Raw genomic sequence first — 9,908 nt, 5'->3', positions numbered from 1 at the left:
GCAGTTAGAAGGTTGATGAGTGTTAACAATAAAGGAAGTACAAGACCAAGATGTTTGCTACGGGAGCATTTCTTTTTCCTTCGCGCTTTGAAGGGCAAAACCACTAGCTTAAAAAATGATATGTATTTCTTCCAACTCCCTGCTCCTGGCAACCCACAGGAAAGATTCCACATAGGGAATATCATGTCAAGAAGTAGAAACAAGTCCTTATGACTTTTTTTTCCCCCTTTTTAGGGAAGTCAAAACATCCTTCTTAACAGTAGTCATTCTGGTTTAGCTGCTGGCTGAGCAAGACTAGGTATTTAAAACAATTCTCCAAGTTTTCTCTGGGTGGCTACAGCTGTTCCCCACATTTTATAAGCTATCACTGCCTGGGAGATACTTAGAAGAAACACCCTTCGAAAAAGATTGTTTTCCTATGTTTTTAAACAATAGTTCAGAGAGTTGTTAGACCATATCTACAAATTGGTTCCATGAGAGCCTTAAGGAGATTTTTTTTTTTTGTTTTCTTTAGTCTTAGATTTCTTGACATACCTGGGGGCTCTCAGAGAAAAGACTTTATTGACTTTAAGGCCATGTTTACAAGTCAATAGCTCAAACATTTTTGCTATGAAAGCTGTTTGGTGGCTCTACAAGCACAGTTAAGCTTGTCAGAGGGTAAGTAAATGAACAACTACAACTTAGGCATCTTCTGAAAGATCATTAGGTCCAAACTCAACCCCAATGTCAACAGCAGCTGAAAAAGACACTGAAAAAGACAGAAAAAGACAGTCACACCTGGTGAAAAATACAAAAGAGATAAGATGCTTTTCAAAAGGCTAACCTAGGATTATCTTTCAACCAGGGCTAAACCAAACAGAAGATAAAAGACTGTTTACTTGCAGAATCCTATCATATTTGTGCAGACCCAGAGTCCAGGCCTGCTTAAGTGAGTTGTTTTCGCTCTTTATTTGTCACTCCAGTTCACAGAGGAGGGGAGGAGAGTTTGGGTGCCTGCCACTCAAACCTTCCCCCAACCCTCTGCTTCCTAACATCCCTGGTGTGCATGGGTGGATCTGTGAGGCCAGTTCCGCATTTTGATTGAGTCTATAATCTTCTGGCTGATGAGGACAAAAGGTTTTGCTGGCAGTAGACCTAGAATAATCAGGCAGCACATCTGTGTGAATGTTAGCACCTTATGGTGGAAAGAGCCCCAAGTCTTGGTAAAATCACATAACCTCTCTGGGTCTCATTTTCCCCTTGTTTTAAAATGCACTAGATTAGAAGACTGCACATCTGAATCACCTGGGATACTTATTAAAAGTAGGTAGTTCTGGGGACTTCCCTAGGGATCCAATGACAAAGACTCTGCACTCCCAACGTAGGCGGCCCAGGTTCGATCCCCGGTCAGGGAACTAGATCCCACATAACGCAGCTGAGAGTTCACATGCGGCAACTAACAGCCAGTGCAGCCAAACAAATAAAATATTAAAAGGAAAAAAAAAAGGTATTTCTGGCCCTTCCTTGCAGATTCAAGTGGTGGCATGAGGATAGGAGCTGGGTTAGGGGTAAGAGTGTATGTCGAAATCTGTTTTCTAGAAGCTCTGCTGGTGGCTCTGCTGGGTAGCCTGTCACATTCTGTTGTAAATTTTTCAGAGATGATTTCAGAAAACCACAAAGTTAATATTAAGCAAGGAATACACTAGTATTGTACTATATAAAGTATTAAAATATGTGCTGAGTGCTCGCTTCGGCAGCACATATACTAAAATTGGAACGATACAGAGATTAGCATGGCCCCTGCGCAAGGATGACACGCAAATTCGTGAAGCATTCAATATTTAAAAAAAAAGTAAATAAATAAAATAAAATATGTGCTGAAAAATACAGCAGTTGGTGCTCTTTCCTCCCATCTCCCAAAGACTAATCTGAGTTAACCCCAAAGTTATAAGCACTAGTAACAATAACAATAATATTAAAACTTAACTACATGCCAGGCACTGTCCTAAACACTTCATAGGTCTTCAGACAATTATCTCAACAACCCTGTGGGACAGAGTATTACTGTTAGTCCATTTGACATATGAGGAAGCCAAGGCATGAAGAACTCAAGTAACTTACACACGGTAACACAGATAGCAAAATAAACCTGTTGGATTCAGGCTGGGCCAGAGGAACATTCTGTCTGGAGATATTCAAGTAGTTTCCCTCTGACATTTGCAGGCAGTATAGTTTTCTGGAAAAAGCCAAGGCTTTGGTTTCAAACACTTATTCAATTCTGGTACAATTACTCACTGCTTGTGTGGTCTTGAGTGATCTTACTAAAATAGCATAGTTGTTGTTTAGTTGCTAAGTTGTGTCCAACTCTTTGCAACCCAGGGACTGTAGCCTGCCATACTCCTCTGTCCATAGGATTTCCCAAGCAAGAATACTGGAGTGGGTTGCCATTTCCTTCTCCAGGGGATCTTCCTGACCCACATCTCTTGTGTCTCCTGCATTGGCAGGTGGATTCTTTACCACTGAACCATGCAGACTGGGTGGCTAAAGAATAGACATTTACTTCTCACATATCTGAAGACTGGGAAATCCACGATCAAGATGCCAGCCACTTCAGTTCCCAGTGAGAGGCCTCTTCTTGGTTTGCAGAAGGCCCTCTTCTTGGTGTATGCTCATGTAACTCAGAAAGAGAGGGTTCTGATCTTTCCTTCTTCTTCTATGGGCACTAATCCCATCATGGGGGATCCACCCTCATGACTTCATCCAAACCTAATTATCTACCCAAGTCCCCCCTTCAAACAGATCACATTGGAGGTTAGCTCTTAATGTAGGAACTTCAAGAGCACACACCATTCAGTCCATAGTACTGAGTTTCAATTTTTTTAAATCTTCATGTTACATATCATAGCTATTTGTAAGGTTTGAAAATGACACAAAGCAAGATTTTTATAAGGCCATAGCTCGGTCCCATAATAAAACCAAAGTAAAACGTTCAAAACTTTTATTGATTACGTACTGATTACATATCAGTCTCTCAGTTGTGTCTCTTTGTGACCCCGTGGACTGTAACTCGCCAGGCTCCTCTGTCCATGGGATTTACCAGGCAAGAATACTAAGTTGGGTAGTAATTCCCTTCTTCAGAGGATCTTCCTGACCCAGGGATCAAGCCAGGGTCTCCTGCATTGCAGACAGATTCTTTCCTGAGCCACTAGGGAAACCCGAGCAGCTAACACATGGTGAGAGTCTCATGGTGTATACTTTATTTTCAAACTCACTAAAATGTATGCATTAAACATGTACAACTTTTTAGTGTTTCAGTCATACGGCCCCCACTTCCTCAAATCATGAACTTAAACAGTGGAGCAAATTGACTTAAAAAGAATCCAGTGGCCATAGTCTCTGCTTTGCCCCTGTCCCACCCTCTCCTCTTTGTTTTTTTCCTAAAATTAATTTTCATTGGAGTATAGTTGTTTTGCAACGTTGCCTTAGTTTCTGCTGTACAACCAAGTGAGTCAGCTCTCCATGTACTTATATCCCCGCTTTTTGGGATTTCCTTCCCATTTAGGTAACCACAGGGCAGTGAGTAGAGTTCCCTGAGCTATACAGTAGGTTCTCATTAGTGATCTATTTTACACACAGTATCAATAGTGTGAAAGTGAAAGTCACACAGTCGTGTCTGACTTTTTGCAGCTGTAACCTGCCAAGCTCTTCTGTCCATGGGATTTACCAGGCCAGAATACTGGAGTGGGTAGTCATTCCCTCCTCCAGGGGATCTTCCCAATCCAGGGATGGAACCCACGTCTCCCGCATTGCAGGCAGATTCTTTACCAGCTGAGCCCATATAGGGAAGCCCATCAATAGTGTATATATATGTCAATCTCCCAGTTCCTCCCACCCTGCCCCCAACTCTTGACGTCTATTACCCAAGGCCAACTTCAAGGGGAGAAATACAGCTGTGAAATCTTTAGCCTAAGGGCAATGTTCTTTTCTAGCTCTAGAATTCTTTAGTGTATGTGCCATCATCCAGCCCCTCCTTCTCTGTTTCTGATTCATCAGTGGAGTGTGGAAATGTTTAATACTTTCTCCCTTGGAATAATTCTTCTGTGACCTTTTCACCTCTAGTCTAGCCTACAGGCTGAACTACTAGATTAAAGATAGAAAAGCTTTGGGTTTTAGAGGAAACAATAGTAAACTGGGATTGAGTTTCCTTTTTAGGAAAAAATTTCTAGATTAAAAAAGATAGCAGTATCATTTTAATATTTTAAAAATATGTTGGTTATGAAATTCATGGAGAAAATATAAAGTAGTATAGCAATGTTCTGAAGAAACTGCATTGTAATCACAAAACCACACAACTGGTATTAGAAACAAAAGCACTGACAGAAAAGCCTCTTTTCCCACATCACCGGAAAAATGAATCTAACCGCTGAATCTCTTATTTGGCAAGATCCGAAGACTCAGCTACTTAAGGTAACCACCGGAGAGGCTGGCGGTCAAGTCCAAGGAGATGCCACAGAGAAACCACACTACAGTATTCATCCAGCCAACACAAGACCGTTAATCAACCACAAAGACAGAAAGATGAATAAGGAGACTCGAGAATGTGAAGACGTTAACCCCAGGAATCTTGGCCCTGTCATGCAGTGACCCCTCACGTTAATACTGGACAGACCATATCATTATCTGGAGGAAGATAAGAAAGTATGCAGGGCTCTGGCGCATCTGCATTGAGCCACTTCAGGGAACAGCTCTTGCAGAAGGGTCTATGAGTAACAACCTGCTAACACCTAACATTTTGTGACGATTAAACAAGCATTGCTATTCACAATCATTGTGGCACAAGACCAAGAAGTAATCAAAAATTTATTCATGTGTTTTTCTGTCTTAACCTTGTTTCTGACCTCGTCTTACCTTTCCAACCTATAGTTTTAATTTGGTTCAGCTTTCCTCAGCCATTTAGCTTGCATTTTATTTAATCATTATATAAATAACCTTAAATCCCATGGAGAGTCAGCAGAAATCATTAAATAATTAAATACTTATTAAGACAATGACAGCAAGAGACTTCTTTCTCCCTCCTTTCTCTCTAGCTCTCTCTCTCTCCTCTCTTTTCTTTATACAAAGATTCCTTGAGAATGCAGTGATCTCAGGCCTAAAATATTCAGCTCTGCCTTTTGTTCAGGACTCCTGGAAAGCTGGGGTGGTCTACAATCTTAATCTACAATTAAGATGTCATCCCCGCTCCCTCCTCTTTTGCCCCATGGTTTGCCTGCACAAATGGAGGCTTTGGGATTTTGCAGTGTGCTAGCATCTAAAACCCTATTAATACTGTTGCCTTTTTGGTTGACAGATTTGTAGTTACGGTAACTAATCTGAGCTAAAAGATGTAGAGGTTTTTGCAAGTTCAAACAAAACCTATTATTATTTTGAAAAAAAAAAAACAAGCCACCAACTCAGCCTCCATACTTAATTTCAAAGGACAACCATCAGAACAATATTCTTTACCCCAATATGGGAAATTTAAAAAAAAAAAATGTATTGTAAAGGATTTTGCAAACTGCAAAACAGACAAAAGTTCCTCTACTTAAAATTTGAGGTTAATAAACTTCAGAAATCTTGCTAAAATAATGAATGAGACCGGTTTCCCAAGCACTTCCTGTTGTAGTTGAGGAAAGAAAAGGCTCCTTCCCCAGCCCTCCCCCAACCTGAAAGACAGTGGGTGCTACTAGGACTGCATGCTGGTTGATAGGCCTGGCTGGAATTCCCCCAAAAAAGGCGCAGCCAGGGTGGGGCAGAAGCACAGGCCTCCAAATTCACAGCTGCTATCAGTTTTGCTAACTGTTTTTAGAATCTCCAGGGTTGGGAGTGGGATAGATTATGCTCTGCACAATTTGGTTTGCGGATCTGGGAAGGGAGCCAGATAGAGTTCTGTGATTCTGGAGATGATGTGTGCTCTCCAGAGACATGTGAAGTTACATGGGCCTTCGGATATCACTCGGTGAATCTGTCCATTTGTTTTCCAGAACATGCAATGGAGGCGCAAAATGTAAAATAATAGTGTCCAAGGTCATCACATAGATGTTCTCTTGACACAGCAGGGACTCAGACCCAGTGTTTTCTTCCAATTCATTCATGTCTAATAAACCAAGTAGATAGTAATCAAAATTGTCAGATATAATTTGAAGATATATAAAACATGGACTTTGGTTTAGTATGCATGTAATAATTTTAATGTAGTAAAATATATATAACATAAATATTTTTAAGTGTACAGTTCAGTGGTATTAAGTACATTCACATTCACACATATATTTTACAATGCCCACTATCTGCATGGAAGTGGAAAAGTTCAGCCAAAAATATTTTGCTATTCTCAATCAATTATTGAATGGGAACCTACTATGTGGCCATGTTAGGCCATTTCTAACATGGCCTATTGTGTCTACCATGTTAGAATCTGACAGACTCTAGGACCTCAGGAGTTTATAACTTGTTCAGGAAACAAGATTCATAAATAGGAGGCTGTAACTAAACATAAAAGGAAGTATGATGCCTTTTTCTTTTTGGTCACACAGCTTGTGGGATCTCAGTTTCCTGACCAGGAATTGAACCTGGGCCATGACAGTGAAAGTGCTAAATCCTAACCACTAGACCAGCAGGGAACTCCAAAGGGCAGTATGATACATATTAAATGAATGATTACGACAATAAGTGTGTAGAATCCAAAGGACAAAATCATTGTGAGATGTGTGCGTGTGTGCTCAATCACTTCAGTCGTGTCCAGCTCTTTGCAACCTCGTGGACTGCAGCCCCCCAGGCTCCTCTGTCCATGGGATTTCCCAGGCAGGGATACTGGAGTGGGTTGCCATTTCCTTCTCCAGGGGATCTTCCCGACCCGGGGATCGAACCTGCGTCTCCCGCCTGACGGATTTTTCACCACTGCACCAGCTGGGAAAGCCTCGTTTTATGATGAGTAGTCAGGAAAAGCTTCAAAGAGAAGGACTTGCGCCGCATGAGTAAAACAGAAGTCACCAGTGGATGCTCCAGAGGAAGGAACAGAGTGACCCAAACCATGGAGGTGCATTGCAAAAGACTTTTTGACAAAAACTAAATTAAAAAGCCTGAAAATAGCAAAGAGTAGCTTGCTACCAGATTCAAATGGCCAATTCTATGCAAGAGGCCATTTTGTTGGGAGCTGTTAAAGACTCTGGAACAACATGATTTTAACAGCACGTTGCAATGAAAAGTGTAGGATGGATTGAAAGAGAACGAGCTGTAATTAGGAGGCCATTATGAAAGTTTGAGTACAGAGAAAAGAAGGAACGGTGGGGTTGGGACGTGGTGCCATAGATAAGTGAAATATTGCAAAGAGAGAATCAATAGAACTTATTAACCAATTAGATATTGAAAGTGGGGAGGAGAGGCAAGAATCCTAGGTTCAAGCTAGAGTGACCAGAATTGTGGTACCAAAGACTGGATTAAGTCAAGAGAGGGAGATAATAGTAAAGGGAAGCTCAGTTTTAGATATGCTGAAATGGAAGGACTTCCCTGCTGGTCCAGTGGTTAAGGCTCTGCCTTCCAATGCAAGGGATGTGGGTTCAATCCCTGGTCAGGGATTACTATTCAAACACATTTTCAAGAAATTCTTTTAATTTTCACTAGCATCTTTGGCACAAAGTCTTAATCTCCTCAACTTAACGAACTGAAATGGGAATGATTAAGTTAATCACAATGTATGACATAATCTTCATGCAGAAGTAGAAGGACTGTAACTCAATGGCAAATATCACGTTCACTTTATAATAATGGAGAAAGAACTGGAGACAGAAAGCCTTTTAATATTGTATTTGGTTGAGAATAATCCTATTGAAAATTGCAAATACATCCAGCAAGTGTGATATTGGTTTATATTAAGCAGCTGTGGTGGTGGTTTAGTTGCTAAGTGCCGTCTGACTCTCGCGACCCCATGCACTGTAGCCCCACCAGGCTCCTCTGACCATGGAATTTCCCAGGCAAGGATACTGCAGTGGGTAGCCGTTTCCTTCTCCAGGGAATCTGCCTGACCCAGGGATTGAACCTGCATCTCCTGAATTCCAGGCAGATTCTTTACTGCTGAGCTACCTGTATTAAGCTGCTAGGTTCAAGCATTTCAACATGATGTTATTGCTCTGAAACAAATTTAGAAAAATCAAGAGAAAATACTGTGTAATGTACTAACAGTGTTGGAATCAGACCAAAAGAAAGTTTTATTGTTTATAAAATTATTTAATTTGCCATCATTCTGACCTAGAAATTTTGATATCTAGCAGAAAAAGCATTAACTATAGAGTAAATGAAGTCTGTATTTTTCTGTATATTTCTCCTATAGGATGGATCTAATCAGTAGGTACAGTGCTTAGGGACCATGATATATATATATTATTTTGGGACCGTGATATTTTTAAAAAACCCATGAAATTTTATTAAATTTTGTCTAAGAAGAAAAAAAAATGTTGAAGCATATAAATTATATAAAAAATAATTTACAATATTGATATTAGAGTGGGAGGGAACTACAGAGTCAAAAGTGTCTATAGGGTCCACAAAAGTCATAATGTGGCCTGCCCTCTGTACTCAGATCTGGGTCTCTAGTTCTAACCATAAACCACTGCTTTTCAAACTGTTCTGCATTCACTTAAGAATTCTGTCAGCCTATTATTTTCTTTTAAAGTTAAACATGCTCATAATTAAGGATCAGCTAGTTCTACAAAGTTTGCAAAGACAAATGTCAGTCTCCAATTGCTTTTCTCCATATCCTCTTTCTCAGAAGCATCTACTTTGTACTTTTAAGCTACGCTTCTGATATTACCTCTAAATCTCTAAGTAACAAGCTTGTAATGCTCCTTGTTTCCTTTTTTAAGGTTTAGATTTTATCTATTGACTTCCTGTCATGAAGATAATTATTTATTTATTATTATTTTAAAAGTATTTATTTATGTATTTGGCTGCACCGGGTCTTATGTTCGACATGCAGAATCTTTAGTTCAGTGGCATGTGGAATCTAGTTCTCTGACCAGGGATTGAACCCTGGGCCTCCTGCCTTGGGAGTGCAGAGTCTCAGCCACTGGACCACCAGGGAAGTCCCTGGTTAATGTTTATATTATACTGGGCTTGTTCAGTCACAAGTGATAGAATTCCCACCTAGGTTAATACTGAGAAGAACGGAGCTATAGAAAGGGCACTCTTTTGTATGTGGAACTCTCACATCCTCAAGTCTCCTTTCCCGCATTTATTCAGCTCCAGATGTGGTACTTTATTTTCTCCTCTATAGGTATAGAACTCAAGCTAGCAGTAGGAGCAGGAGATGGGTGTGGAGAGATTCTATTTTATGCTGCTCCAGCAAACTAATTCCAAAGAGAAAAAAGAAGATTCCCTTCCAGTGTTATTGTGAAAACTCTTCTGGAAGGACTCATATGGGCCTAGCCTGGATCTCCCATCTTCTCTTTTAGGTTAATCATTATCACAGGGTTTGAAGCCTATGATTGGCTGTTCTTGAGGCATAAGCCCACCCCAAGGCAAGGTAGAGAAGTGACTGACATCTCCACAAAATTTGACTGGCACAAGAGAGGAGCAATTACCTAAAGGAAGAGGTAACATTCCTTCCAAAAGGGGAGAAAAGATGTTGGGCAGAGTCAAGACCATAGATGTCCTTTATGATCTCTATGATCTCTTAAGGATCAACTTGGGTGTCATTTCTTGGTATCCCTTACGCCCTCAGTTCAGTTCAGCTCAGTTTAGTCACTCAGTCATGTCTGACTCTTTGCAACCCCATGGACTGCAGCACGCACCAGCCTTCCCCATCCTTCACCAACTCCCGAAGCTTATTAAAACCCGTGTCCATCAAGTCGGTGATGCCATCCAACCACCTCATCCTCTGTCATCCCCTTCTCCTC

The 9,908-nt window shown here is 40.7% G+C and overlaps 1 non-coding gene across 1 annotated transcript; it reads left to right on the top strand.

The window, feature by feature from the left end:
- The first annotated feature begins 1,720 nt into the window (after positions 1–1,720).
- Positions 1,721–1,824, top strand: LOC139033066 (U6 spliceosomal RNA). The gene has a single exon (XR_011485703.1). It is a non-coding gene; the product is annotated as a U6 spliceosomal RNA (small nuclear RNA).
- Positions 1,825–9,908: the final 8,084 nt, after the last annotated feature.

This window comes from Odocoileus virginianus, chromosome 34, assembly GCF_023699985.2.
Source record: "Odocoileus virginianus isolate 20LAN1187 ecotype Illinois chromosome 34, Ovbor_1.2, whole genome shotgun sequence".
Classification (NCBI taxonomy): Eukaryota; Metazoa; Chordata; class Mammalia; order Artiodactyla; family Cervidae; genus Odocoileus; species Odocoileus virginianus.
This window is presented reverse-complemented; position numbering and strand designations above follow the sequence as displayed.